A 27,861-nucleotide genomic window follows, 5' to 3' on the forward strand; every position below is an offset into this window, starting at 1 on the left:
CAATTGCAACCGCTATGTTTGATCTCACCCGAACAGACCAAACTAATCTTAAGATAAGTTGAATACGCAAACTTTCTTGCTTCATTAAAAATCTGGATCGCGAGCTCTCGCCAATTTCTAGATCAGAAGGCTCATCAAGAATGTTTGTAAGTATGGGTAGCAAAAATTCAGCTGTCTTTCCAGATCCAGTCTGGGCGCAAGCCATCAGATCGCGTTTTCCACTGGTATTGAAACCTTTTGTACGGGAGTAGGAACTTTATAACCAGCTTTAGTCACATTTTCCACCAAAATTTCACGAAGTCCGGCTTGGTCAAAGCGTTTAATCGAGGTTGGCACATTCTCACCAGTAACCTTAACGGGAATATTATCATATTTAGAGAAGTTAATCCCAGATATAATTCCAGTGCTAAAAATATCCGTTTCATCGTTAGTCGGTTCAGGAGGGATACAAAATTCCCTAGCCTTTTTTTCACCTGACGACGACGCTCACCGCCTTAGTTGCCCTTATGGCGATTTCCTCGGAAGCCTGACTCTCCGTTATTACGACGTTCACGAAAGCCGTTTCCGCCATCATCACGTCGAGCATGGTAGCAGGTTTTGTTTTCGACTCTATCTTCCCCGCCGTTGTCATTATTCTCTTCACAATCGCTGCATTCGGCAACATCATTGGACTTTGTTGGCTTACCATTAAATTTATCCATTTGAGATGCAACGGTATTTGAAGGTTCTTCTTCCCAGTCAGACATGATTTTTTAGATTTATACCAGTAGCTAAGTTGTCAAGTCCAGAGAATATTGCTGCTAGGGTTCAGTTTCAATGAATTTTTGATATTAAAACTTTTATGTTTAAAAGCGCAGGTGAAAATTTGTTTAATGATACACAATTTTACCGCTAATTCTTAATGCTTCTACGACTTCCTTTCAATCACGCCAAAGTTTAAACTTGAACATTACCGATAGTTAGCAATTGCTCCGAGAAATCTTCAGCAGATGTATCATTAAGCAATGTAACCAGTGTTGCCAAAGTTTGTTGAGAAAAAAAGCTGTTTTTAACGGGAAGAACGATGAAGCTGAAAAATTAGGAAAAAAAGCTATAAAAAAGCTTATTTTTCAATTCATTGGATTCTCTATATTTTTCTGATAGTCACAGGGTGAGCGCACGAAATCGGTTATATTGAAACATATGTATAGAATTTGTACAGCAGCTGCTCTAATATTCACAATATTTGGAGAATTTTATTAAAACTATCCTCATTCTCCTCATTTTTATTGTCATATGTTCATCCAGTTCCTATCATTTTAAGGAATTTATTAGGAAGGCTATACTATATCTATAGCAGCATTTGTCAAGTCTGCGCAAGCCATAACTGTAAATGCATGATTTAGAATAAAATGTATTTCCATCTACAGAGAATAACGCAGAGTTATGTTGAATGCGGTATATTGATTATCGATACTAATTCAAACTTATCGATGTTACACTCAGTGAAGGGTAAACTTTCGATCATAAATTTTTTTTTCTTCTTTTATTGGCGCGCGCTGGCAACTTGGCTGTTGGTGCGGCGCGGCGCCGGCGAGGGCTTGTAGTAGAGATGGGCGCGTGTCTAAAATTTTAAACACGACACAACACGAACACGAAAAATTTTTTTTTGTGTAACACGAACACGCACGGTCGATTTTGGTCCAACACGAACACGCACGAAACACGCACGAACAACACGAAATTTTTTTTTCATATTTATTTCAATTTTGTATCATATTACATTACAATGTAATGATTATTTTGAGTCAGTGAGCTTTTATTAACAATAACCTTTGTTGGAGCCCGGATAAATAAAAAGACGCGCTAAATTTCTTATTAAAAGTAATGGTACTTTATTCACTTTTTATTACATTAAAGGTAAATGCGCATGGCGAAAGTTAACATAAAAAACATTAAAATTAATTCATATTTTTGTATAAAAATACCAGTTTATCAAATTGCTGCTGAGCAATCTTGTTCTGCGCTCGCACAGAACCATGCCAGACGTTGAGAACACTCTTTCGCTCGTAGCTGAGCTGATTGGTATATGTAAAATTTGCTTTGCCAGTTTTGAAGACACTTAAGGTTATTAGCGTTTCTCCAAAACTCTAAAACATTGTTTTCATTTTCTTTGCCGCATTTGTAATAGTTATCTATTTCAATGTCGACAGCGCTGCGCTCTAATTTAACCTTTTAGCATTGGTTTCATCTCTAAATTCAAAAATCCTGGGCTTCATTAGCCGATGTGCTTTTCTCAGGACTGGTATTTTCAATTGAATATTCAGATAATATGCCTTTGATCGTAGCAAAAGTGTCATTTCTTTCCGTTTCTGTTAAAAAATTAAGCTGCCTAAACGGCGGGTTTAAAAAAAGACCGACGTAATGCAGGTTGGTTGGCTTAAGACGCTTATCAAGTTGTAAGAGAGTATTAGTTTTAAGTTGAGATATAACAAATGAATCTAACATTTTTTGATTACAGTGTGATTTTAATTTGTTGTACCAAAGAACATAAATATGTATGGTGGGTTCTTTTTCGGAACTAAATTTTTCAGAACATTCTTTAAAAGGTTTTAAGAATTCTAGAACTTGATTTATAATTTCAAAGTCAATATCAGCAATTCGATTCGATTGATTTTTTTCACTTAAAAGATATTTTATTTCATCCTTAACGTCAAATATACTTTGAAGCATAATATACACCGAGTTCCATCTAGTTTGTACATCTTGTTTTAGTGACTTGCTTAATTTATTGTTCAACTCTGAATGCTTGAAATATTTAACCAATTTCTTCGACGCATCAATAAGCTGCCTAATTTCATAAATTGGATCCTTTTCGAGGACATCGGTCATTAAAAGATTCAAATTGTGGCATGCGCACGATAGTCTCTTAAAATTATTAAAAGCCGAAACAACATTTGCTCCGTTGTCGGTGACAATTACAGAGTTTATCAACTTATTATCGATGTTAAATTGTTTTAAAATGTCGGTTACATGCAATAAAATATTAGCTCCGGTTTTTCTCTGCCTCGAATTCTTTAACACCCAATATTTTAACATTTAACTTAAATTCAGCACATATATAATGAGCGCTTAAGCACAAAACTCCGCTGCGTGTACGAGTCGGTCCACATATCCGTTGTGAAGGCTAATTGTTGTTCTATAAGCGCTGTGCTTAGCTCCTTATGTATACGCTCGTATTCCTTTATCATGACGGAGTAAGTAAGAGTTTTTCTCGATACGGATACATCCTTATATTTTTGAACGCCATATGCAGCTCCTAGATTTATAAGGGCTTGAGCATACTCCTGGAATCCTTCGCCTAAACAAAATAAAAAGTAATTACATATATATACATATTAATTAATATTTAATCCACAGGTGCCCAAGCTCAGTAGCTCTTTTCCACAATACACACAAATAAAAAAACATTGATCCGATGATACAAAAACAGCGAGTTATGAGCTTGGGTACCACTAATTTAACACTCATATTCACACAAATAAACTCGGCACTGTACATATGAATGTGTGTAAATGTATATGTGTACATATATTGCATATATTTTAACTCACCTTCGGTGACGCTGAGAGGCTGTAAATCCTTAGCCACGAAAGCCAACTGTTTGATGGCCAGGTTATTTATGACATTTTGCGGAACTTTTTTATGCACAAAAGACGGCAAAGTAGGTTGGCGTGCGTCCGCTTGAACGGCACATTTGTGACGATTTAATACGCCGGTTCCGGTCTTCGGCGTGTATGCGAATACAACTTTGCACTTTTTGCAGCACACAAAGTTTAGGATCTCACCACAGCATTCAATTAAATTAAACGTCTGCCAAATAAGACTTTTGGCTTTCGAATTGTTAATTAATTTGTATTTTTCGTCCCCTTTGGCAATCGCTTCTTGAATTTGAATGCGCCTCTCCATTTTTATCTTTCTAGCATCCAGCTCAAAGAAACAATGTGATCGTATGTGGTCTACAGTGTGGCCAATTCTTGCTGAGGAAATATACTAAAAAATAGTGCAGTCGAGCAATATTGCCAATAAGGCAAAAAAAATCAAATTTTTTGCTTCGTGTTGTCGTGTTGTTTCGTGTTGTCGTGTTGGAGTGCGCAGCACGAGCACGCACGAACACGCGAAATTTGATTGCGTGCAACACGAACACGCGTGTTGAGTCGTGTCACGATGTGACACGAGAATTAACACGACACGCGCCCAACTCTAACATACACATACATGCACACATATCTATGCTTAACTTAAAGAGTTACCAGATTATCATTTTGTTTCTTACGTTATTTCGTTAATTTCAAACAACCCGATGTCTCGGTTTATTTTATTAAACAAAAAGTTAGTGTGTCCATGTACACATAAATTCATTTGAGTACTATAAGAACGATGTAATTATTATGTAAGTAGTATTACTGGTTAAACTTGTTGAAAGCTGCGTCCAAATCTTTAGCACTACGACTAGTTGTTGGTGTATTCCAATAACTCTTCTGCGAAGTGGCTCTAAAATGACGTCGATTTTGTTTTGGTTTCCTTTCCGAACAGCTCTCGGCTGCCTGCGTCCAAATACATGGTCGCATACACTGTGCAACAGTGTTTATATTCTATTCTATTCTTATCTTTATTATCTTCGTGGTACTGATAGGAGATGCCCGAATGATATTAGACACTTATTTGCAGACAACGAGATACGGTCAACCACTCAATTTCTGACGCTCCTCGAGAACCTTTATTTGCCGCTCCTTCTGCAAGCATATGTTGTCTCCAAGATCCAGCTTCTGGCGCATCTCATTTATCTCTCGTAAATGAATTTCTTCTTGGCATTTAATAGTGTCCTGTAATTGCTGTCGCATTTGAATGTAATCAGGATTTTCACAAACGCGAAAGACATCTTGCTCCAACTTATGGTATATAACATCCTGAGCCTCCAGTTCCTTTCGAAGCTCATTCATTTCTTGCAAATGTAGCACTACCATCTTTGCACATTTCCATTCACTGGGAAAGTATCCTCATTCACACACCTTTCATACAATGCATACATATATTCTGGAATCGAATTCCAAACACATTTCCCCAGTGAAACCATCCATGCCGGGCGACTTTCTCGACTTTAACCTCTTAAAAGCTGCCCCCAATTCAGCTTCCCAGAGCGGTTCAACAAGTTGCTCCACATGTAGTGGAACCTCCAGTCTCTCCTCTCGCGGGAAGAACACATTCAACAAAGCCTTCATACAATCCTTCCATGCCGTTAGCTGAAGGCCTCCGAAATGCAAGTTGCCTAAACTAAGTTCCCTGCCTTTCCCTCTTGCTATTTGAAAAACACAACCTCAGGGATCATGCTTATTGCGATCTACAAACTCACGCCATTCCGCCTCTTTCACACGTACAAGCATTTCCTTGTACTCATTCATACACCTACCATACTCTCGCCTTAGCTGAGCAGCGCTATCGGCATTGGATATTCTCGCTCTTTGGAAACGTTTCCGCAGAGTTCGAAGTATCCTACGCTTAGCACTCAACTCACTCGTCCACCACTTAACACGCTTAAAATTCACCTTAGCATGCTTCGGAGACACCGCAAGGTGACACCTTCAAGTAGGCTTGGAGTTGCCGGATCTGCGTTATTCCCCCCTCAGTCCGAAGAGAAGGCCATACACTCAACCATAGGGGGGAATGGCCGGATCGGAGAAGGATGGCTCGGTGACGTGTTGTTAGTGTATGCCACGAACTCCGACGATATTTTGAATTTTAATATTTTTGTGTTGTGATATAAAGTGTGTTCTTAATGTACTAGTTTGTCGGTGTTAGGGTTTCTTGTCTCTTAACTGTGCGAATAATCGCACCGCCATCCCGAAGAGGACGAACCTCGTGCACCCGGATACCCAGGGTTGGCCCTTCCTCCTTCACCACCTGATCAACTACTAAGTAGATAGGGACATATACACTCGAGTTTAACGTGAGCACCTGCCATGTTGGCTTAATCCCACGAAGCCCGAGCTTAGGGATACAAATTAAGCGTTGATCAGCGCCCCCTTGGAATTCACTCCCGCCGTTGACCCGCGCTTACTTGAATTTCTTCACTTTGACATTCAGAGCACTGGGCAGAAATCACATTGTCTCAACACTAGGCTAGGGCCATCACAATGCTTTGTAATGCTGAATGAGCAGTACGGCATCCTCACAATGTGGCTGCAATTCAAGAAAAAGCAATTGCAACCGCTATGTTTGATCTCACCCGAACAGACCAAACTAATCTTAAGATAAGTTGAATACGCAAACTTTCTTGCTTCATTAAAATCTGGATCGCGAGCTCTCGCCAATTTCTAGATCAGAAGGCTCATCAAGAATGTTTGTAAGTATGGGTAGCAAAAATTCAGCTGTCTTTCCAGATCCAGTCTGGGCGCAAGCCATCAGATCGCGTTTTCCACTGGTATTGAAACCTTTTGTACGGGAGTAGGAACTTTATAACCAGCTTTAGTCACATTTTCCACCAAAATTTCACGAAGTCCGGCTTGGTCAAAGCGTTTAATCGAGGTTGGCACATTCTCACCAGTAACCTTAACGGGAATATTATCATATTTAGAGAAGTTAATCCCAGATATAATTCCAGTGCTAAAATATCCGTTTCATCGTTAGTCGGTTCAGGAGGGATACAAAATTCCTAGCCTTTTTCACCTGACGACGACGCTCACCGCCTTAGTTGCCCTTATGGCGATTTCCTCGGAAGCCTGACTCTCCGTTATTACGACGTTCACGAAAGCCGTTTCCGCCATCATCACGTCGAGCATGGTAGCAGGTTTTGTTTTCGACTCTATCTTCCCCGCCGTTGTCATTATTCTCTTCACAATCGCTGCATTCGGCAACATCATTGGACTTTGTTGGCTTACCATTAAATTTATCCATTTGAGATGCAACGGTATTTGAAGGTTCTTCTTCCCAGTCAGACATGATTTTTAGATTTATACCAGTAGCTAAGTTGTCAAGTCCAGAGAATATTGCTGCTAGGGTTCAGTTTCAATGAATTTTTGATATTAAAACTTTTATGTTTAAAAGCGCAGGTGAAAATTTGTTTAATGATACACAATTTTACCGCTAATTCTTAATGCTTCTACGACTTCCTTTCAATCACGCCAAAGTTTAAACTTGAACATTACCGATAGTTAGCAATTGCTCCGAAAATCTTCAGCAGATGTATCATTAAGCAATGTAACCAGTGTTGCCAAAGTTTGTTGAGAAAAAGCTGTTTTAACGGGAAGAACGATGAAGCTGAAAAATTAGGAAAAAAAGCTATAAAAAAGCTTATTTTTCAATTCATTGGATTCTCTATATTTTTCTGATAGTCACAGGGTGAGCGCACGAAATCGGTTATATTGAAACATATGTATAGAATTTGTACAGCAGCTGCTCTAATATTCACAATATTTGGAGAATTTTATTAAAACTATCCTCATTCTCCTCATTTTTATTGTCATATGTTCATCCAGTTCCTATCATTTTAAGGAATTTATTAGGAAGGCTATACTATATCTATAGCAGCATTTGTCAAGTCTGCGCAAGCCATAACTGTAAATGCATGATTTAGAATAAAATGTATTTCCATCTACAGAGAATAACGCAGAGTTATGTTGAATGCGGTATATTGATTATCGATACTAATTCAAACTTATCGATGTTACACTCAGTGAAGGGTAAACTTTCGATCATAAATTTTTTTTTTCTTCTTTTATTGGCGCGCGCTGGCAACTTGGCTGTTGGTGCGGCGCGGCGCCGGCGAGGGCTTGTAGTATCGTTCGGGGAACTAGCCGGCCGCGCTGGCTAGCGCGATACCTTAGCCTAGCATCATGTCCAGTGTGGCAGTACGTGTCATAATTCCAGTTGTCGGCGAGGCAATTGGCGCGTCTCCAGGTACATAAAGACCAGTGTTTTACGTGTGCACCTGTCACAAGTGACTTATCCACACGGTGCCCGAGCACAGGGATACAATTTAAGCGTTGAACAGCGCCCCCTTGGAGACTCTCCGCAGGTACACACTGAAGCACCAGCTGTTTGGGCTGGGTACTTCCTCCTGTGTGGGGAGCGAGGCCCACCTAAAACCTCTTCCGATTTTTGGTTATCGGCAACCGGTTGTATTACGCAACTCCACGTCGAGCACTCCGCTCTCTCCGCATTTGGATGTAAACCACAGCCACCACGATGCTCCCGAAGGGCCACAACCCGTGCCAGAACGGACAAGAGTCCGCGGGCACCTGACTCCCGTGGTACCAGAAGACCTCCGGTCAGGTTTCGTACCACAAGGGTACTACCAATTTAACTCCAAACAGTTAGCGTTGGTGACGCACCTCAAGAATCGCTTCGTACGATAAGTGGAGGTCCACTGTGGTGAAATTCTAAGACCCGCCAACCACACGGGTGAGACAGTTTTAGCTTTTCAGCTCGGGACTGCCGGCCCATTCGTCGCCTCCTGGTACAACAATTGCCGACGCCTTGCGAACACGGCATCGGCAAATGTTTGCAATAGCTGCATCCTCTCCTGTGTCGCCACCGCTCCAGAAACCCTCCAGACGCCATGCAGGTATTCGATCCCAAGTCCATCGAGGTGACGCAAATCTGCATATATGGGGCATACACACAGAACGTGCAGCGCATCTTCGCTATCCGCACCGCATAGACATGCAGGCGTACCGCTTAGACGTCTCTCATGCAGAAATGCATTCAGCGATCCATGGCCTGTCAGCAGGAATCCAGCACGTAGGCTGAAACCGAAGTCTCGCCTGCTGAAGACGAACCCAGCATCCGGGATAAAAAAGATGAGTCACCCGGCCGGGTTCATCACCATTATCCCATCTGCTTTGCCACTCCTGCAGCATACGGTCGTCGAGCATCGCCATCTTCTGCTTGTGATCAAGACCCGACAGATCTTGACCAAACAGCCAGTCGCTCTCCTCCAGCGGGTGATCGCGCTTGAGTTTGAAACTGATTGCCAATTTCTTGGCAGCCAGATCAAACGGGGGGAACACCAGCAAGAACTTGCAGTGCCACAGTGGACACTGTACGGCACACCGGTAGGAATCCAAGAAGGATGCGCCTTTGGCAGGGCAATAGGTGCCTCCCATTCATTTGGAATGGACCAGTTATGGAACCCTGTGGGCAACCTCTGGTTACCGGCACAGATGCTTCCTCGTATCTGCTGACGATGCACGCACTCCTGCCAGAGAAGAAGCTTCGCCACAAGCTGGCTTCTCGGCAGCCAGAGTCGATCAGCCGGCGTAACACAGCATCCCACTCCACGTGGTCAAATGCTCCTTTGAAATCCACGAAGATTCCGAGTACATATCTTGCCGGGCTGGCGTCGACAGTACTCTTCACGTGTCTCCAGGCATCCTCCACACAGCGTCCAGGTTGAAATCCAAATTGCCATCTGCAGCCCTCTGGGAGCATGTCCTTCATTCGGCTGACCATGATACTCTCGAGCACCTTACCAAAGACTGCTAGCAGACATATACCACGATAAGAGCCAGGATCGCTCCTGTCCTTATCGGACCCCTTGAGAAGTGGCACAACGCGCGGGCGTTTCCACTCAGAAGGGAAATGTCCTTCGGCTAAACAGCGGGAATACAACGCTTTAAGATGCTGAGGAATAGCACGCCAAACCTCCTTACAGATCACTCCAGTGATGCCGTCCATGCCAGGCGAGCGTCTGCTCCGTAGCCTGGCGACACAAGCACTCACTTCGTACTCGTCGAGTGTGGGCGGAAGCACATCTGGGATGGCAATCGGTGCATTCGACTCCGCAACAGGGAAGAAGTTACGGAGGAGCACTCATGGCACAGTCGTGCCATGTTACGACTGGCTCGCCATTTACCCGAAGGCAGCCCAACTCGGAATTCCGTTTGTGACGTCGGCAAATCCTGTAGACATGCCCCCAGGGATCATCCCGATTATCTCCAACGAAGCGACGCCAGTTGTCCTCCTTTGCCGACAGAATAAGCTTCTTGTACTGACCCACGGAGATCCGCTGTACAATCGATTTGACACTAAAAATCTTGGCAAGCATCGACAGAACAGCTACAGCAAATATTGTCCCATAATTTTGGGCAAATAGAACAAAATCTAAAAAAAAGCATTTAAGTAAAAAAAAAAGCCAGAATTCCCGCTGGCCGCTGTTTGCAATTTTTTCAAGTAAATGGTATTTGAAAAAAGCCAGTTTTGACGGGAAAAAAGCGACTCTGGCAACACTGCCTATTAGGCTATCACTCTCATCAGAAGTCGAATCATTCAGCTGATTTTTGCTCAGCGGCGAATTAACTGACTGATAGACAACAGGTCGAATGCGCATTCTTATCGCTTTGGTAGCACTTTTCTGCTGTTCCCGTTTCCTTTTGCTATTCAAGTTATTGCTGCTGGATAAGTGTTCCTCCTTTATGTTGTTTAATATTTTGGTTCTTCAATTTAAAAGCTGCTCCTCTCCTTGAGCATTTTCTCTAACTGCGCACAACGTGCAACACGCACTCACAGCTTTTTGGTTGGCTGCCAACGCAAAGTATAACCTTTCTCATCCTGCGCATCAACGTTGGCGCCATTGCTCAGCAATAATTGCACCATCTCGAGCTTACCGCCCAAACAGGCGTATATTAGCGGTGCGATAGGGGCACCAGGTGCATTTACATCGGCGTTATTGCTGAGCAGCAGTTCAACAAGGTGCAAATCACCCCAACAAGTAGAAAACAACGAGTAGAATAACGAATAGCACTGTCGTCTTCAAAGTATTTAACTTTTGCTTTTTGGTCAAAACATGGTTGCGCAAATCAGAGAGTTATGCGGTGATAGTACATTTGCAGTAACTGTCTTCCGTGTCGTCCGATATTTTTGTTTAAAGTCTTATGACTTTTTTAATACAATCAAAACACACTGATCTTAAGATCAATTCACTTTCGCCTTAAGTGACGCTATGATAAGTATTGGCGCGTTCTTAACAACACTGTACAATCGATTTGACACTAAAAATGTTGGCAAGCATCGACAGAACAGCTACAGCAAATATTGTCCCATAATTTTGGGAAAATAGAAAAAAATCTAAAAAAAGCATTTAAGTAAAAAAAAAAGCCAGAATTCCCGCTGGCCGCTGTTTGCAATTTTTTCAAGTAAATGGTATTTCCGCGCGAAAATCAGTTTGCTGCCAAACGCTACATTGATTAAATATATTTATATAGCAACTATTTTTCGCATACATAATGTTGAATTTAAACTGTCATATGTGCCGAATTATTCACACAATCGGACGAACTGTACGTCACAACGTTTGGCCACATGTTCCATCACACATGCCTAATGCAATGGCTAGAATGGTAATTAAGCGTCCCACTAAGAAATTAAGTGGAGTTGCTTTTGCAGGTCTAAAACCTACCCACAGTGTCGCAATATTGTTGGAGTCTGTCAATATATTAAACAATATGAAGGAGGAACACTTATCCAGCAGCAATAACTTGAATAGCAAAAGGAAACGGGAACAGCAGAAAAGTGCTACATGAGACGCATTACGGACGCCTGCGTTGAGAAGTTGAAGACTCATTCAGAAACATGCAGCTTGCGCGAACTTCTTGCTATATATCAGTGCTCGCACATACTTTCGATTAACTCATTGCTTTCTAAGGTCTCTTCATATATTCGAGAGGAAGAAGCATGGAATATAATCAAACAAGCGAACATTTTTCATTTTCAAGTGCCCACATTTAAGAGCTTAATTCGTCTTATATTAATTAGTGAATGGTTACGTTTTAAACTTATTGAAAAATACCTTCATGTAAATGACTTGGATGCAATCAATACTAATGATGACAAAGATACTTCAGATGTCAAACCCGAAATCAATCCTATCCGTACTACAATAAACTGCTGTAATCAAGGAAACTTTCTAAACTCAATTTAGAGGAGCAGCTTTTAAAATGGACATGATTGAAACCAATCCACAATACCACTTGTCCTTTGACAATCAAAGCATTCGCAGCGGATTCATATGCAAAGTGTACCTCATTCAGCATTAAAATTATCGTTAAATCTTCACACTATTAAAGAACCAAAATATTAAACAACATAAAGGAGGAACACTTATCCAGCAGCAATAGCTTGAATAGCAAAAGGAAACAGGAACAGCAGAAAAGTGCTACATGAGACGCATTACGGACGCCTGCGTTGAGAAGTTGAAGACTCATTCAGAAACATGCAGCTTGCGCGAACTTCTTGCTATATATCAGTGCTCGCACATACTTTCGGTTAACTCATTGCTTTCTAAGGTCTCTTCATATATTCGAGAGGAAGAAGCATGGAATATAATCAAACAAGCGAACATTTTTCATTTTCAAGTGCCCACATTTAAGAGCTTAATTCGTCTTATATTAATTAGTGAATGGTTACGTTTTAAACTTATTGAAAAATACCTTCATGTAAATGACTTGGATGCAATCAATACTAATGATGACAAAGATACTTCAGATGTCAAACCCGAAATCAATCCTATCCGTACTACAATAAACTGCTGTAATCAAGGAAACTTTCTAAACTCAATTTAGAGGAGCAGCTTTTAAAATGGACATGATTGAAACCAATCCACAATACCACTTGTCCTTTGACAATCAAAGCATTCGCAGCGGATTCATATGCAAAGTGTACCTCATTCAGCATTAAAATTATCGTTAAATCTTCACACTATAAAAGAACCAAAATATTAAACAACATAAAGGAGGAACACTTATCCAGCAGCAATAACTTGAATAGCAAAAGGAAACAGGAACAGCAGAAAAGTGCTACATGAGACGCATTACGGACGCCTGCGTTGAGAAGTTGAAGACTCATTCAGAAACATGCAGCTTGCGCGAACTTCTTGCTATATATCAGTGCTCGCACATACTTTCGGTTAACTCATTTGCTTTCTAAGGTCTCTTCATATATTCGAGAGGAAGAAGCATGGAATATAATCAAACAAGCGAACATTTTTCATTTTCAAGTGCCCACATTTAAGAGCTTAATTCGTCTTATATTAATTAGTGAATGGTTACGTTTTAAACTTATTGAAAAATACCTTCATGTAAATGACTTGGATGCAATCAATACTAATGATGACAAAGATACTTCAGATGTCAAACCCGAAATCAATCCTATCCGTACTACAATAAACTGCTGTAATCAAGGAAACTTTCTAAACTCAATTTAGAGGAGCAGCTTTTAAAATGGACATGATTGAAACCAATCCACAATACCACTTGTCCTTTGACAATCAAAGCATTCGCAGCGGATTCATATGCAAAGTGTACCTCATTCAGCATTAAAATTATCGTTAAATCTTCACACTATTAAAGAACCAAAATATTAAACAACATAAAGGAGGAACACTTATCCAGCAGCAATAGCTTGAATAGCAAAAGGAAACAGGAACAGCAGAAAAGTGCTACATGAGACGCATTACGGACGCCTGCGTTGAGAAGTTGAAGACTCATTCAGAAACATGCAGCTTGCGCGAACTTCTTGCTATATATCAGTGCTCGCACATACTTTCGATTAACTCATTGCTTTCTAAGGTCTCTTCATATATTCGAGAGGAAGAAGCATGGAATATAATCAAACAAGCGAACATTTTTCATTTTCAAGTGCCCACATTTAAGAGCTTAATTCGTCTTATATTAATTAGTGAATGGTTACGTTTTAAACTTATTGAAAAATACCTTCATGTAAATGACTTGGATGCAATCAATACTAATGATGACAAAGATACTTCAGATGTCAAACCCGAAATCAATCCTATCCGTACTACAATAAACTGCTGTAATCAAGGAAACTTTCTAAACTCAATTTAGAGGAGCAGCTTTTAAAATGGACATGATTGAAACCAATCCACAATACCACTTGTCCTTTGACAATCAAAGCATTCGCAGCGGATTCATATGCAAAGTCTACCTCATTCAGCATTAAAATTATCGTTAAATCTTCACACTATTAAAGAACCAAAATATTAAACAACATAAAGGAGGAGAACACTTATCCAGCAGCAATAACTTTTGAATAGCAAAAGGAAACGGGAACAGCAGAAAAGTGCTACCAAAGCGATAAGAATGCGCATTCGACCTGTTGTCTATCAGTCAGTTAATTCGCCGCTGAGCAAAAATCAGCTGAATGATTCGACTTCTGATGAGAGTGATAGCCTATCAGTGTTGCCAGAGTCGCTTTTTTCCCGTCAAAACTGGCTTTTTTTCAAATACCATTTACTTGAAAAAATTGCAAACAGCAGCCAGCGAGAATTCTGGCTTTTTACTTAAATGCTTTTTTTTAGATTTTTTTCTATTTGCCCAAAATTATGGGACAATATTTGCTGTAGCTGTTCTGTCGATGCTTGCCAACATTTTTAGTGTCAAAGCGATTGTACAGTGTTGTTAAGAACGCGCCAATACTTATCATAGCGTCACTTAAGGCGAAAGTGAATTGATCTTAAGATCAGTGTGTTTTGATTGTATTAAAAAAGTCATAAGACTTTAAACAAAAATATCGGACGACACGGAAGACAGTTACTGCAAATGTACTATCACCGCATAACTCTCTGATTTGCGCAACCATGTTTTGACCAAAAAGCAAAAGTTAAATACTTTGAAGACGACAGTGCTATTCGTTATTCTACTCGTTGTTTTCTACTTGTTGGGGTGATTTGCACCTTGTTGAACTGCTGCTCAGCAATAACGCCGATGTAAATGCACCTGGTGCCCCTATCGCACCGCTAATATACGCCTGTTTGGGCGGTCAGCTCGAGATGGTGCAATTATTGCTGAGCAATGGCGCCAACGTTGATGCGCAGGCGTTTGCGTTGGCAGCCAACCAAAAAGCTGTGAGTGCGTGTTGCACGTTGTGCGCAGTTAGAGAAAATGCTCAAGGAGAGGAGCAGCTTTTAAAATGGACATGATTGAAACCAATCCACAATACCACTTGTCCTTTGACAATCAAAGCATTCGCAGCGGATTCATATGCAAAGTGTACCTCATAGTGATGTCTCAGTTGTTGGTGACTTTTGGAGCTGTTGCAATCTTCGCTTTCTCCCCCAAAGTGAAGTACTTTGCCCACCGCAATATTTGGCTCTACCCGCTGTCTACGATCATCATGCTGGTGACTTATCTGGCCATGACCTGCTTCGAGAATGTGCGACGACAGACGCCAAAGAACTTCATATGCTTGGGCATCTTCACTTTTGCTCAATCCTTTATGCTGTGTCTCTAGTCGATAGATCATCCACAACAGGCTTTGCGTTGGCAGCCAACCAAAAAGCTGTGAGTGCGTGTTGCACGTTGTGCGCAGTTAGAGAAAATGCTCAAGGAGAGGAGCAGCTTTTAAATTGAAGAACCAAAATATTAAACAACATAAAGGAGAAACACTTATCCAGCAGCAATAGCGAATAGCAAAAGGAAGCGGGAACAGCAGAAAAGTGCTACCAAAGCGATAAGAATGCGCATTCGACCTGTTGTCTATCAGTCAGTTAATTCGCCGCTGAGCAAAATCAGCTGAATGATTCGACTTCTGATGAGTGATAGCCTAATAGGCAGTGTTGCCAGAGTCGCTTTTTCCCGTCAAATCTGGCTTTTCAAATACCATTTACTTGGGCTGCCTTCGGGTAAATGGCGAGCCAGTCGTAACATGGCACGACTGTGCGCGAGTGCTCCTCCGTAACTTCTTCCCTGTTGCGGAGTCAGATGCACCGATTGCCATCCCAGATGTGCTTCCGCCCACACTCGACGAGTACGAAGTGAGTGCTTGTGTCGCCAGGCTACGGAGCAGACGCTCGCCTGGCATGGACGGCATCACTGGGTGATCTGTAAGGAGGTTTGGCGTGCTATTCCTCAGCATCTTAAAGCGTTGTATTCCCGCTGTTTAGCCGAAGGACATTTCCCTTCTGAGTGGAAACGCCCGCGCGTTGTGCCACTTCTCAAGGGGTCCGATAAGGACAGGAGCGATCCTGGCTCTTATCGTGGTATATGTCTGCTAGCAGTCTTTGGTAAGGTGCTCGAGGGTATCATGGTCAGCCGAATGAAGGACATGCTCCCAGAGGGCTGCAGATGGCAATTTGGATTTCAACCTGGACGCTGTGTGGAGGATGCCTGGAGACACGTGAAGAGTACTGTCGACGCCAGCCCGGCAAGATATGTACTCGGAATCTTCGTGGATTTCAAAGGAGCATTTGACCACGTGGAGTGGGATGCTGTGTTACGCCGGCTGATCGACTCTGGCTGCCGAGAAGCCAGCTTGTGGCGAAGCTTCTTCTCTGGCAGGAGTGCGTGCATCGTCAGCAGATACGAGGAAGCATCTGTGCCGGTAACCAGAGGTTGCCCACAGGGTTCCATCACAGCTTCGCCACAAGCTGGCTTCTCGGCAGCCAGAGTCGATCAGCCGGCGTAACACAGCATCCCACTCCACGTGGTCAAATGCTCCTTTGAAATCCACGAAGATTCCGAGTACATATCTTGCCGGGCTGGCGTCGACAGTACTCTTCACGTGTCTCCAGGCATCCTCCACACAGCGTCAGGTTGAAATCCAAATTGCCATCTGCAGCCCTCTGGGAGCATGTCCTTCATTCGGCTGACCATGATACCCTCGAGCACCTTACCAAAGACTGCTAGCAGACATATACCACGATAAGAGCCAGGATCGCTCCTGTCCTTATCGGACCCCTTGAGAAGTGGCACAACGCGCGGGCGTTTCCACTCAGAAGGGAAATGTCCTTCGGCTAAACAGCGGGAATACAACGCTTTAAGATGCTGAGGAATAGCACGCCAAACCTCCTTACAGATCACTCCAGTGATGCCGTCCATGCCAGGCGAGCGTCTGCTCCGTAGCCTGGCGACACAAGCACTCACTTCGTACTCGTCGAGTGTGGGCGGAAGCACATCTGGGATGGCAATCGGTGCATTCGACTCCGCAACAGGGAAGAAGTTACGGAGGAGCACTCGCGCACAGTCGTGCCATGTTACGACTGGCTCGCCATTTACCCGAAGGCAGCCCAAGTAAATGGTATTTGAAAAAAGCCAGATTTGACGGGAAAAAAGCGACTCTGGCAACACTGCCTATTAGGCTATCACTCTCATCAGAAGTCGAATCATTCAGCTGATTTTTGCTCAGCGGCGAATTAACTGACTGATAGACAACAGGTCGAATGCGCATTCTTATCGCTTTGGTAGCACTTTTCTGCTGTTCCCGTTTCCTTTTGCTATTCAAGTTATTGCTGCTGGATAAGTGTTTCTCCTTTATGTTGTTTAATATTTTGGTTCTTCAATTTAAAAGCTGCTCCTCTCCTTGAGCATTTTCTCTAACTGCGCACAACGTGCAACACGCACTCACAGCTTTTTGGTTGGCTGCCAACGCAAAGCCTGTTGTGGATGATCTATCGACTAGAGACACAGCATAAAGGATTGAGCAAAAGTGAAGATGCCCAAGCATATGAAGTTCTTTGGCGTCTGTCGTCGCACATTCTCGAAGCAGGTCATGGCCAGATAAGTCACCAGCATGATGATCGTAGACAGCGGGTAGAGCCAAATATTGCGGTGGGCAAAGTACTTCACTTTGGGGGAGAAAGCGAAGATTGCAACAGCTCCAAAAGTCACCAACAACTGAGACATCACTATGAGGTACACTTTGCATATGAATCCGCTGCGAATGCTTTGATTGTCAAAGGACAAGTGGTATTGTGGATTGGTTTCAATCATGTCCATTTTAAAAGCTGCTCCTCTCCTTGAGCATTTTCTCTAACTGCGCACAACGTGCAACACGCACTCACAGCTTTTTGGTTGGCTGCCAACGCAAACGCCTGCGCATCAACGTTGGCGCCATTGCTCAGCAATAATTGCACCATCTCGAGCTGACCGCCCAAACAGGCGTATATTAGCGGTGCGATAGGGGCACCAGGTGCATTTACATCGGCGTTATTGCTGAGCAGCAGTTCAACAAGGTGCAAATCACCCCAACAAGTAGAAAACAACGAGTAGAATAACGAATAGCACTGTCGTCTTCAAAGTATTTAACTTTTGCTTTTTGGTCAAAACATATGGTTGCGCAAATCAGAGAGTTATGCGGTGATAGTACATTTGCAGTAACTGTCTTCCGTGTCGTCCGATATTTTTGTTTAAAGTCTTATGACTTTTTTAATACAATCAAAACACACTGATCTTAAGATCAATTCACTTTTGCCTTAAGTGACGCTATGATAAGTATTGGCGCGTTCTTAACAACACTGTACAATCGATTTGACACTAAAAATGTTGGCAAGCATCGACAGAACAGCTACAGCAAATATTGTCCCATAATTTTGGGAAAATAGAAAAAAATCTAAAAAAAGCATTTAAGTAAAAAAAAAAAAGCCAGAATTCCCGCTGGCCGCTGTTTGCAATTTTTTCAAGTAAATGGTATTTGAAAAAAAGCCAGTTTTGACGGGAAAAAAGCGACTCTGGCAACACTGATAGGCTATCACTCTCATCAGAAGTCGAATCATTCAGCTGATTTTTGCTCAGCGGCGAATTAACTGACTGATAGACAACAGGTCGAATGCGCATTCTTATCGCTTTGGTAGCACTTTTCTGCTGTTCCCGTTTCCTTTTGCTATTCAAGTTATTGCTGCTGGATAAGTGTTCCTCCTTTATGTTGTTTAATATTTTGGTTCTTTAATAGTGTGAAGATTTAACGATAATTTTAATGCTGAATGAGGTACACTTTGCATATGAATCCGCTGCGAATGCTTTGATTGTCAAAGGACAAGTGGTATTGTGGATTGGTTTCAATCATGTCCATTTTAAAAGCTGCTCCTCTAAATTGAGTTTAGTTTCCTTGATTACAGCAGTTTATTGTGTAGTACGGATAGGATTGGATTTCGGGTTTGACATCTGAAGTATCTTTGTCATCATTAGTATTGATTGCATCCAAGTCATTTACATGAAGGTATTTTTCAATAAGTTTAAAACGTAACCATTCACTAATTAATATAAGACGAATTAAGCTCTTAAATGTGGGCACTTGAAAATGAAAAATGTTCGCTTGTTTGATTATATTCCATGCTTCTTCCTCTCGAATATATGAAGAGACCTTAGAAAGCAATGAGTTAATCGAAAGTATGTGCGAGCACTGATATATAGCAAGAAGTTCGCGCAAGCTGCATGTTTCTGAATGAGTCTTCAACTTCTCAATGCAGGCGTTCGTAATGCGTCTCATGTAGCACTTTTCTGCTGTTCCCGTTTCCTTTTGCTATTCAAGTTATTGCTGCTGGATAAGTGTTCCTCCTTTATGTTGTTTAATATTTTGGTTCTTTAATAGTGTGAAGATTTAACGATAATTTTAATGCTGAATGAGGTACACTTTGCATATGAATCCGCTGCGAATGCTTTGATTGTCAAAGGACAAGTGGTATTGTGGATTGGTTTCAATCATGTCCATTTTAAAAGCTGCTCCTCTAAATTGAGTTTAGAAAGTTTCCTTGATTACAGCAGTTTATTGTAGTACAGATAGGATTGGATTTCGGGTTTGACATCTGAAGTATCTTTGTCATCATTAGTATTGATTGCATCCAAGTCATTTACATGAAGGTATTTTTCAATAAGTTTAAAACGTAACCATTCACTAATTAATATAAGACGAATTAAGCTCTTAAATGTGGGCACTTGAAAATGAAAAATGTTCGCTTGTTTGATTATATTCCATGCTTCTTCCTCTCGAATATATGAAGAGACCTTAGAAAGCAATGAGTTAATCGAAAGTATGTGCGAGCACTGATATATAGCAAGAAGTTCGCGCAAGCTGCATGTTTCTGAATGAGTCTTCAACTTCTCAATGCAGGCGTCCGTAATGCGTCTCATGTAGCACTTTTCTGCTGTTCCGTTTCCTTTTGCTATTCAAGTTATTGCTGCTGGATAAGTGTTCCTCCTTTATGTTGTTTAATATTTTGGTTCTTTAATAGTGTGAAGATTTAACGATAATTTTAATGCTGAATGAGGTACACTTTGCATATGAATCCGCTGCGAATGCTTTGATTGTCAAAGGACAAGTGGTATTGTGGATTGGTTTCAATCATGTCCATTTTAAAAGCTGCTAAATTGAGTTTAGAAAGTTTCCTTGATTACAGCAGTTTATTGTAGTACGGATAGGATTGATTTCGGGTTTGACATCTGAAGTATCTTTGTCATCATTAGTATTGATTGCATCCAAGTCATTTACATGAAGGTATTTTTCAATAAGTTTAAAACGTAACCATTCACTAATTAATATAAGACGAATTAAGCTCTTAAATGTGGGCACTTGAAAATGAAAAATGTTCGCTTGTTTGATTATATTCCATGCTTCTTCCTCTCGAATATATGAAGAGACCTTAGAAAGCAATGAGTTAATCGAAAGTATGTGCGAGCACTGATATATAGCAAGAAGTTCGCGCAAGCTGCATGTTTCTGAATGAGTCTTCAACTTCTCAATGCAGGCGTCCGTAATGCGTCTCATGTAGCACTTTTCTGCTGTTCCTGTTTCCTTTTGCTATTCAAGTTATTGCTGCTGGATAAGTGTTCCTCCTTTATGTTGTTTAATATTTTGGTTCTTTAATAGTGTGAAGATTTAACGATAATTTTAATGCTGAATGAGGTACACTTTGCATATGAATCCGCTGCGAATGCTTTGATTGTCAAAGGACAAGTGGTATTGTGGATTGGTTTCAATCATGTCCATTTTAAAAGCTGCTCCTCTAAATTGAGTTTAGAAAGTTTCCTTGATTACAGCAGTTTATTGTAGTACGGATAGGATTGGATTTCGGGTTTGACATCTGAAGTATCTTTGTCATCATTAGTATTGATTGCATCCAAGTCATTTACATGAAGGTATTTTTCAATAAGTTTAAAACGTAACCATTCACTAATTAATATAAGACGAATTAAGCTCTTAAATGTGGGCACTTGAAAATGAAAAATGTTCGCTTGTTTGATTATATTCCATGCTTCTTCCTCTCGAATATATGAAGAGACCTTAGAAAGCAATGAGTTAATCGAAAGTATGTGCGAGCACTGATATATAGCAAGAAGTTCGCGCAAGCTGCATGTTTCTGAATGAGTCTTCAACTTCTCAACGCAGGCGTCCGTAATGCGTCTCATGTAGCACTTTTCTGCTGTTCCCGTTTCCTTTTGCTATTCAAGTTATTGCTGCTGGATAAGTGTTCCTCCTTTATGTTGTTTAATATTTTGGTTCTTTAATAGTGTGAAGATTTAACGATAATTTTAATGCTGAATGAGGTACACTTTGCATATGAATCCGCTGCGAATGCTTTGATTGTCAAAGGACAAGTGGTATTGTGGATTGGTTTCAATCATGTCCATTTTAAAAGCTGCTCCTCTAAATTGAGTTTAGAAAGTTTCCTTGATTACAGCAGTTTATTGTAGTACGGATAGGATTGGATTTCGGGTTTGACATCTGAAGTATCTTTGTCATCATTAGTATTGATTGCATCCAAGTCATTTACATGAAGGTATTTTTCAATAAGTTTAAAACGTAACCATTCACTAATTAATATAAGACGAATTAAGCTCTTAAATGTGGGCACTTGAAAATGAAAAATGTTCGCTTGTTTGATTATATTCCATGCTTCTTCCTCTCGAATATATGAAGAGACCTTAGAAAGCAATGAGTTAATCGAAAGTATGTGCGAGCACTGATATATAGCAAGAAGTTCGCGCAAGCTGCATGTTTCTGAATGAGTCTTCAACTTCTCAACGCAGGCGTCCGTAATGCGTCTCATGTAGCACTTTTCTGCTGTTCCCGTTTCCTTTTGCTATTCAAGTTATTGCTGCTGGATAAGTGTTCCTCCTTTATGTTGTTTAATATTTTGGTTCTTTAATAGTGTGAAGATTTAACGATAATTTTAATGCTGAATGAGGTACACTTTGCATATGAATCCGCTGCGAATGCTTTGATTGTCAAAGGACAAGTGGTATTGTGGATTGGTTTCAATCATGTCCATTTTAAAAGCTGCTCCTCTAAATTGAGTTTAGAAAGTTTCCTTGATTACAGCAGTTTATTGTAGTACGGATAGGATTGGATTTCGGGTTTGACATCTGAAGTATCTTTGTCATCATTAGTATTGATTGCATCCAAGTCATTTACATGAAGGTATTTTTCAATAAGTTTAAAACGTAACCATTCACTAATTAATATAAGACGAATTAAGCTCTTAAATGTGGGCACTTGAAAATGAAAAATGTTCGCTTGTTTGATTATATTCCATGCTTCTTCCTCTCGAATATATGAAGAGACCTTAGAAAGCAATGAGTTAATCGAAAGTATGTGCGAGCACTGATATATAGCAAGAAGTTCGCGCAAGCTGCATGTTTCTGAATGAGTCTTCAACTTCTCAACGCAGGCGTCCGTAATGCGTCTCATGTAGCACTTTTCTGCTGTTCCCGTTTCCTTTTGCTATTCAAGTTATTGCTGCTGGATAAGTGTTCCTCCTTCATATTGTTTAATATATTGACAGACTCCAACAATATTGCGACACTGTGGGTAGGTTTTAGACCTGCAAAAGCAACTCCACTTAATTTCTTAGTGGGACGCTTAATTACCATTCTAGCCATTGCATTAGGCATGTGTGATGGAACATGTGGCCAAACGTTGTGACGTACACTTCGTCCGATTGTGTGAATAATTCGGCACATATGACACAGTTTAAATTCAACATTATGTATGCGAAAAATAGTTGCTATATAAATATATTTAATCAATGTAGCGTTTGGCAGCAAACTGATTTTCGCGCGGATTTATCATCTGGCATGACGAGTCATCCAGCCATCTACTGGACTGTCTGTCAGTCACGGGCATGGCATGACACGAAACACAATTGGGAAGGAGTACCCTTAATCGATAGGTGTCTTCCCTTAATCGATAGGTGGATAGATTGGCGTTGCCAGACCCATTCCCACATAGATGCAAAACATTTATTCAAAATGGATAGCGGGTAACTTACAATCGCGCACACTCTACTAAAGCTTATTTACTTGTTTGCCATACAAAAGTGTCTCACAAATAACTTTTCCACTTTTATTTGATGGCAACCACATTCTCAGGAAACATAAAAACAGTATTAGTATAGCTTGCTATTCGATTTTTTCGCTTTGCGGGGGCGGAACTGGGCACAGCAATTTTAAACAAACCTGATCTGCGTGCAAAAATAATAAGTTCCTTTGAAAAATAAGTAAGAAAGCTATTACATCGCCAATAGCTCAAGCTGTATAAAACCAATTCCTTTTTGAAATCACAGCTAATAATAAAATTTAATTTAATAAACTAGCAACTAAACTTAAATGCCGTTAAATGAGCGTAAGAAAAAATAGCCTTACTCGCTCTGGCTTATAATGAGATAAAACAATTGAAAGCTATAGACTTTAACAAATCATTTTATATGACAGAAACATCGGCTGGGTCGTATTTGCGTTGGTTGACAATCTAGTATGTTTATTTTTATAAAATATATGTAAACCAAACTTGCATTTAATTAAAAAATATATCTGTGAATGTTTTAAATTAAATTTAATTTGTCTTATCTTTGAGTCCGTTTTTTGGTATATTTTTAGAATTTTTTACTTTGATTTTTGTATCTTTTGTATTTTATTGTATATAATATTCTTAAAATGGATTATTACTTATTTTTATAAAATATATGTAAACCAAACTTGCATTTAAATAAAAAATAAAATATCTGTGAATGTTTTTTTATATTAAATTTCATTTATTTGTTTTATTTTTAAGTCTTTTAAATTAACAGATTTCTATAGGTTATGGGCCCAGACACAATTGCAACGGATTAATAATAGGAATGCTTTGATTGTTTAAAATAAAAGAAAATAAAAGTGAATAAAAAGTGAAAGCATATATGTGAATATTTGTGTGTATATATGTATGCATTCACATGCATATGAACTACGTTTGCAGTCAGCATCGAAATATAATTGCTGAAAGTGTTTGATTATTGTGTGATAGAAATTGCACAATATAACTTATTAATTTCACAATATATGACGCTGCGACCAATTCGCCGCATAAAATTTTTCCACATATTTCCAGGAAGAAGCCAAGACGAATCGCCGCATAAAGATTAAAAAACGTGATTTGAATTTCACCATAAGTTCTCTTCTTGCACTTTTTGTGCTACCGTGTTTTTTTTGGTATATTTTTAGAATTTTTTACTTTGATTTTTCTATCTTTTGTATTTTATTGTATATAATATTCTTAAAATGGATTATTACTTATTTTTATAAAATATATGTAAACCAAACTTGCATTTAAATAAAAAATAAAATATCTGTGAATGTTTTTTTATATTAAATTTTATTTATTTGTTTTATCTTTGAGTCCGTTTTTTTGGTATGTTTTTAGAATTTTTTACTTCGATTTTTGTATATTTTGTATTTTATTGTATATAATTTTAAAATGGATTATTACTTATTTTTGTAAAATATATGTAAACCAAACTTGCATTTAAATAAAAAATAAAATATCTGTGAATGTTTTTTTATATTAAATTTCATTTATTTGTTTTATCTTTAAGTCCCTTTTTGTTTTTGTTACATTTAAAAGGAAGTGTAATTAAGTGTTAAAGTTCGAATAAAAAATACAGGTACAGGGTCGTTGATGGCAGAGAGTTTGTAGTAAATTAAAAGCTAAGCGCATTCCATTAGCCGCATTCCAAATGTTTTCTTTCCACGAACTTTGTGCGTTATTGTGTTAATCTCTTTTGTGTTTCATCTGCCGCACTTTCTCTCTCTCTCTTTTCTATGCTATTCTATCATTTTGTGGGTCTCTTTTGCACCGAAGTTGGCATCATTTGGCGTTATCCTCGTTATTTCTCATTTGCTTCATTCTCTCAGTTTGCCTGTGAAGCGTAAATAACTCGAAAAACCTCTTGAAATGAAAAGACCTTCAGTGTCCAGAGAGCTGTCCGTAGTTTGTCTGAGCTGTCCGTGGCTGCCTGCCTGCCCGAGCTGTTTGAGCTGTCAGCCTGGGGCAACATTTGCACCTGACCACGCCCATGGGTTGTACAAACATTCACCTTGCTGTTGCATGCGAAATGTGCAACACATTTGTGCACTTGAACCGAGTTATTGTTGTTGTTGTTGTTGCTGTTTTTGTTGCTGTTGCACTTGTTACTTGGCACGACACTTGACGGCCTTTTGACCGCCATTGCCGACAGGACGGCACCAGCCGTGGCAACAACAACAACAACAACAACAACAACAACAACAACAACAACAACAACAACAACAACAACAACAACAACAACAACAACAACAACAACAACAACAACAACAACAACAACAACAACAACAACAACAACAACAACAACAACAACAACAACAACAACAACAACAACAACTTGCCCCATTGTTGGGGGCCAACTTAAAATATGCAGCACACACTTGAGCAACTCAGTGGCAGCTGCCGCTTCAAGGCGTTCTTAATTGCCAAGGCCTCAAAGCTCACCACTAGAGATGCGAGATGGGCGTGCTTGTTGCGTGACACGAAGGCGTGGCCAATTGCAATTTTATGGGTTATTTAGTGCTTGTTCCTGTCATATAATAAAACATGACATTCTTAATGCATGCAACTGTTTTAGTTTCCCTGAAAACAAACTGAAGTGAACAAACTTTTCGTTAAGAAAGTTAAGCCCATTGATAACTTGTCCATCTCCAACACATTTACTTTATTTTAATGGGTTTTTTTTGTGCTGTGTTGAAGCTTTTGTTCCAGTTGCTTGTGCATTTTTAGCTAACGGCTAATCAACAGCCTCAATTCTTAATATTTCCATTTGCTCTTGCTGTTGCTGTTACTGTTGCCATTTGCATTCCTTTTCTTTGGTGGTAATTGCGCAGCCACTGCGAGTTGATTTTCCCCGAATGCGTTTCCTAATGAAAACTAAACAATTTCGCACAAATGCTTGCATGCATTTCAATCAAACGACAGCCGCAAACATTGCAAGCGAATCAATCGATTAGGTAGCAAACGACAACAACAACAACCTGATACAACATGAGCGACAGATACAAATAGATGGCATGAAGGAGGATGGCAACTCATGCCAGGCGTATGATGAATAAGTTCCTGTTAGAACAGTGACACAAGGGGAAGGGGGCTAGGGGTGTGCCATTCGCAATAAGCCGCTTAGACAGCAGCAACAGCAACAGCAACAGCAACAGGAGCTGAGTTGAACATTCTCGATTGGATTGCCAATTGGCAAGGCGATTAATTTTCGGGGTAATTGCGATTTAATGAAAATCATTCAATTGTGCAAATTAATGAAAATGTCTACACCGTTTGACCCGCAACCATAAAGTGGCCAAAACAACAACAGCAACGACAACGACGACGACTCAACCAAAAGGGGCGTGCAACCAGTTTAGTGCCTCTTAATTACACGCAGTAAGCTTAATTGAAACTTCTACAGGCCAGGCCAAAATACCAGCCAACAATGCCTGGCACACACACACACACACACACACAGCGAATGTACCAATATGTGTGTACTATAAAAGACATGTTATCACGTCGGCCTATTTGGAAATAATATCAGGTTACTAAAGGAGTCAATTCCCCTTCATAATCGTTGTTATTATCCCCTAACTGCTGAAACACACGATTATTATTCAAAGCACTGCAAAATTATAGCCCTTAATTGGTTTCACGTTTAGTTTCAAGATTACAGCTACATAAATGCGGAGTTTACTGCATTTAAAACTACATTTTTGGTCTTTAAATGTTACCACACTTCAAATAATATAAATGATGTTTTAATAAAAATGAGATAAATTAACATGTTACGAAAGCAACAATCGAGTTTGATTGACTGTGAGATACCCGCTACCAATGATCATCAAATGATCATCAAATTAAAATATACTAAATTAATATACCGATAAAAATACTGAAATATTTTAAAGGCTTTATTTTGTTATATTGATGTATTACTGATCCTTAAAACTCAAACATTTTGATATTATTCTTAGAATATACTAAATGAATATACCCAAAAATACTCAAAGGCTATATTTGGTATGTTCATGTACTACCAATCATTAAAAGCTCAAAATTGCGGTAATATTCTTAAAGTATAATAAATGTATGTGCCGAAAAATATTAAAATATAACATAGGCTATATTTCAAAGATAAAGTGAAAACAAGTATTAAAATATACCGAAGACTGAATTTGGTATTTCGATATACTACTACATTAAAATAGAATACAAAATATACCAGATTGTCAACCAAAGCATCAATAAATTATTTCTTAAATAGCTTTTACAATTTTCATCTGAGCTCAACCAAATTTTAAGGCGTCTTTTGTTTGTGGCTGTCATTGAATTTGATCTTTCAATTGTACAATTAAAAAAAGGAATTCCAGTTATATTAAAATACGAGTATTATAAAAATTCATTGGTATATTTAACTTATATTGAAATCTATTTCGAACAACTTTTAAATTACAAATATGTTCTTTTGCATTTAGATAATACTAAACAAATTCTGTCCATACAAAAAGAATACAAATTATGCCATAATAAAACCTATTCTTAACTACTTTAGAAGTAACTTTAAAATCAAGTTAAGCCAGTCGCAAAGATGTTTATCTTTAACATATTTGATTGTGGCAGCAGCTTTGACATGCATCTGTTATTCCAACTGTGTGCTTTCGAACCACTTCGTTTTTTGTGTGGAGGCCTTTTTTTTGTGTGTTTCCTTGCTTACGCTTAGTTATCATGCCGTTGTAAGTCGCCTTGACCTAAAGGATTCAGCTAGGCTAG

The 27,861-nt window shown here is 39.7% G+C and overlaps 2 protein-coding genes across 3 annotated transcripts in view; one reads left to right on the top strand and one right to left on the bottom strand.

Annotated features, from left to right (window-relative positions):
* The window catches only part of LOC133847617 (tyrosine-protein kinase BAZ1B-like), a 32,813-nt gene extending 9,225 nt beyond the window's left edge, over positions 1-23,588 (top strand). The window contains exon 4 of one of the 2 annotated variants that reach the window (XR_009895179.1): positions 22,955-23,588. The gene's annotated coding sequence lies outside the window, so the exon portion shown is untranslated. The remainder of the gene's footprint in view (positions 1-22,954) is intronic. The other variant, XR_009895177.1, reaches the window with a different exon arrangement.
* The window catches only part of LOC133847615 (uncharacterized), a 151,415-nt gene that overhangs the window by 36,915 nt on the left and 86,639 nt on the right, over positions 1-27,861 (bottom strand). The window lies entirely within an intron of this gene.

The sequence above is a fragment of the Drosophila sulfurigaster genome, chromosome X (assembly GCF_023558435.1).
Source record: "Drosophila sulfurigaster albostrigata strain 15112-1811.04 chromosome X, ASM2355843v2, whole genome shotgun sequence".
NCBI lineage: Eukaryota > Metazoa > Arthropoda > Insecta > Diptera > Drosophilidae > Drosophila > Drosophila sulfurigaster.